We start from the raw sequence: 4,347 nt of genomic DNA, 5'->3' as shown, positions 1-4,347 counted from the left end.
TCCTGCTTCCTGGCGGTATTCAGTTCAGAAAATAAATCATACGTTACTTTCAATAACGTTTTAGAGATCATAGGACACAAAACTGACAACCCTGTGAAGTTAGAGGTGCCAAGGTTGTTTTTATATCCATTTTACAGGTGAGAAGCCTGAGGTTCTGGAAGGTGTGTGAGCCAGAAAACAGGAGGTCATGGATGGGATTCCATGTTTCCTGACTCCCAGCCTAAAGGGGCTTTTCACGGAATGGCTGCCTCTCTCCGAGGTAATATTTCCCACCACAAAAAAAAAAAAAAAAAAAAAAAAATCAACATTATTGCATGTACCTAGTAAACATCCTGCATGTTGACTTTGAGCCCCCACCCTGAAATATGCTGTATGTCATGTATTTAGTTAAGTCAAAAGGAATTCTTTTTTTTTTTTAAACAACTCCCAAATTTCATTTCATCCCTTGATAACCATGCATCAGGAGCAAGGAAGAAGAATCCTTTGAAAATCCTTCGTGGACATGGATGTAGGTATTTTTACATAATTACAATAAAACGAAAAATACATGGTGATATGAAATTCATATTTGACAATGATTTCACTAACACCCAAATCTTGTTCTGACGAATGTCAAGGTTATGCTCTTATGGTAAATGTGCATGAGTCCTTCCTTCTCACACGCAATCCTTTATGGGAGGTTACAGGGGGTGTGATGGGCAGAATAAAGCTCCTTCGCCCCCAAAAATATTCATGTCCTAATCCCTGGAACCTGTAAGTATGTTACTTTATGTGGCCAAAAAAAAAAAAAAAAGACTTTGCAGATGGATTAAGTTAATGACCTTGAGATGAGGAGTTTATCCTGGATTTTTGGGTTGGGTTCAATGTAATTACGGAGCCCTAAAAGTGGAAAAGAGAGAGGCAGGAGAGATCACAGTGATGAGATGTTAAGAAGGACCCAACCTGCCTTTGGTGGCTTTGAAAATAGGGAAAAGTCAAGGAGTGANGCCATGAGTCAAGGAGTGAAGGTAACCTCTACATGCTGAACCAGGCAAGGTAACAGTCTCCCCTAGATCTTTCCCAAAGGAGCACAGCCCTGCTGACACAATTTAACCCTTTGAGACTAGTGTTGGACTTCTGGTCTACAGAACTCTTAGATAATAAGTGCGTACTGTTTTTAAGTCACTGAGTTTGTTCTACTTTGTTACAGAAGCAATACAAAACTAATATGGGGGCTCAACTCAGATGGTAGGGAATTCTGTGAGCATCTGGTTACTCCCTAATTTGGACCCCCTCTGCAACATCGCTGTTTTTGAATCTCACTCGCCTTTACTAGACAGCAGCCCTTTAATTCTCAGAAACCAGGAAAGTGAGAATCTGAATTTCCTAAAAGATTTCCATACTTACAATTTTGCCGATTTTTGATAGTCCTGCCAGAAATAAAAGCCCATAGCAAAGCATAGCAATTTCTGGTTGCAAAAAGGAGGGAATTTGGGAAAGGGTGAAATGTGATGTTTATGAAAGGATTATCATTCAAGATCAGTTTGGATTCCAAGTAATGCAGGGCCAGTGCTGCTTTGGGGGAACAGGAATCCCTCCTCCCTCTCCCAGTCCCATCCCCAAGGGAGGTGGGTCAGGAGGAGAGGCAAGGTTACCTTTTAGAAGAAAGGCTTCCCTACACTCCCCAAACTGCCCCCCTCCTCCCAGCCCAGAGCAAAACAGGCTACCAGCTGAATTTAACCCTTGTGAACCCTGGTACTCCCTGGCTCAAAGACAATGCTGTCACCATTTCAAATCCAGCCCATTGGGGTTGATGCAGGAAAGAATCCTTTGTGCTCTTTCCCAACATTATCCAGAAAGGTGCAGAAGGGGATAGACCAAAAAAACCAACCTGAGGCATGAGTGAGACTGGAGACTCAGAAAATGGTTTGGTGCTGCTTCTCTTCAGCAAGACTGAAACTGGACATTTTGGTAATGAAGATAAAATTTTATGTAAACCCCCTTTAAGAGCTTGGTAGATTGTAGCAGTGGAAAGATCCTTATGTGGGATTTTGGAGCCCTGAATTCTATTGTGAGCTCTGGCACTGATTTGAGGAGTCATTTGATAAGCCTCGGTTTATATGCTTTTAGGGGTTGTGTCAGGTGATCTTCCAGCTCTGCTACTCTAGGAACCTGTGCCAGAGGAACCAACTACTGACCAAACAGGGCAATGGAAAATTGTTTGTCAAAGACCCAGTGTCTTGGGTGTTTGAAGATCCAAGAGAGTACAGGTTGGGACTGGGACCCAGTCAGTTCAAGCAGAACAGCTGGTCAGGGGCAGAAGAAGAGGTGTAGACCAGGGTGGTTACAGGAGAGGTCTGGGGCCATCCAGGGCGCCCATCAGGTTTCCTTCTTGGCCTCCTCCTCCACTCCCTGGTGTGGATTCCCGTCAGAATTCTGCTCCAGATCCTAGATTGGACTGAGGCAGCTTGAAGGCTGTGGCCGGGGGAGAGAGGGTCACACTCTGATCTGGGGCTATAGATGAAGTGATTTCCAGAGAACTAAAGGCAGAATCTCAGGAAGGGTTTGCTCAGCTGCACAGAGGTAGGTAGGGGCTGGCACAGAGCGCTGGGAGGCGCCTGGTGTTCCCACGCTGCCCCATCCTCCAGGCCCAAATTGCAGAGGGAAATGGCTGGAGTTTGAGCTTCAGGAGACCCAAATTCTAGTCCTGACTATGAGTGACTTCGGGCATCTCCCTTCCGTTGTCTGGACCCCTTTCCCCACAGGATTCATCGAGGACGGGATTCTTTCTTCTGCATTGCAGTCCGGCTCAGGCTGGGATGGACGGAACACTTGGCGGCTGCGCCAAGCTTCTCCTGTTTAATGCTCCGCTTCCCCTACCACTCATTCCTCCCGCCCGGCCCTCCCCACCTCCCTCCAGCCGGCTGTCCCTCCCTGGTGCNTTATGAAAGGATTATCATTCAAGATCAGTTTGGATTCCAAGTAATGCAGGGCCAGTGCTGCTTTGGGGGAACAGGAATCCCTCCTCCCTCTCCCAGTCCCATCCCCAAGGGAGGTGGGTCAGGAGGAGAGGCAAGGTTACCTTTTAGAAGAAAGGCTTCCCTACACTCCCCAAACTGCCCCCCTCCTCCCAGCCCAGAGCAAAACAGGCTACCAGCTGAATTTAACCCTTGTGAACCCTGGTACTCCCTGGCTCAAAGACAATGCTGTCACCATTTCAAATCCAGCCCATTGGGGTTGATGCAGGAAAGAATCCTTTGTGCTCTTTCCCAACATTATCCAGAAAGGTGCAGAAGGGGATAGACCAAAAAAACCAACCTGAGGCATGAGTGAGACTGGAGACTCAGAAAATGGTTTGGTGCTGCTTCTCTTCAGCAAGACTGAAACTGGACATTTTGGTAATGAAGATAAAATTTTATGTAAACCCCCTTTAAGAGCTTGGTAGATTGTAGCAGTGGAAAGATCCTTATGTGGGATTTTGGAGCCCTGAATTCTATTGTGAGCTCTGGCACTGATTTGAGGAGTCATTTGATAAGCCGCGGTTTATATGCTTTTAGGGGTTGTGTCAGGTGATCTTCCAGCTCTGCTACTCTAGGAACCTGTGCCAGAGGAACCAACTACTGACCAAACAGGGCAATGGAAAATTGTTTGTCAAAGACCCAGTGTCTTGGGTGTTTGAAGATCCAAGAGAGTACAGGTTGGGACTGGGACCCAGTCAGTTCAAGCAGAACAGCTGGTCAGGGGCAGAAGAAGAGGTGGAGACCAGGGTGGTTACAGGAGAGGTCTGGGGCCATCCAGGGCGCCCATCAGGTTTCCTTCTTGGCCTCCTCCTCCACTCCCTGGTGTGGATTCCCGTCAGAATTCTGCTCCAGATCCTAGATTGGACTGAGGCAGCTTGAAGGCTGTGGCCGGGGGAGAGAGGGTCACACTCTGATCTGGGGCTATAGATGAAGTGATTTCCAGAGAACTAAAGGCAGAATCTCAGGAAGGGTTTGCTCAGCTGCACAGAGGTAGGTAGGGGCTGGCACAGAGCGCTGGGAGGCGCCTGGTGTTCCCACGCTGCCCCATCCTCCAGGCCCAAATTGCAGAGGGAAATGGCTGGAGTTTGAGCTTCAGGAGACCCAAATTCTAGTCCTGACTATGAGTGACTTCGGGCATCTCCCTTCCCTTGTCTGGACCCCTTTCCCCACAGGATTCATCGAGGACGGGATTCTTTCTTCTGCATTGCAGTCCGGCTCAGGCTGGGATGGACGGAACACTTGGCGGCTGCGCCAAGCTTCTCCTGTTTAATGCTCCGCTTCCCCTACCACTCATTCCTCCCGCCCGGCCCTCCCCACCTCCCTCCAGCCGGCTCTCCCTCCCTGGTGC

General features: G+C 48.1%; 1 protein-coding gene across 1 annotated transcript in view; it reads right to left on the bottom strand.

Moving 5' to 3' along the window:
• The window catches only part of MATN3 (matrilin 3), a 25,995-nt gene that overhangs the window by 20,969 nt on the left and 679 nt on the right, over positions 1-4,347 (bottom strand). The gene's annotated exons all lie outside the window — the stretch shown is intronic.

This window comes from Ailuropoda melanoleuca, chromosome 4 (genome assembly GCF_002007445.2).
Source record: "Ailuropoda melanoleuca isolate Jingjing chromosome 4, ASM200744v2, whole genome shotgun sequence".
Classification (NCBI taxonomy): domain Eukaryota; kingdom Metazoa; phylum Chordata; class Mammalia; order Carnivora; family Ursidae; genus Ailuropoda; species Ailuropoda melanoleuca.
Note: the sequence above shows the minus strand (reverse complement) of the source record. Positions and strands in the feature narration are given on the sequence as shown.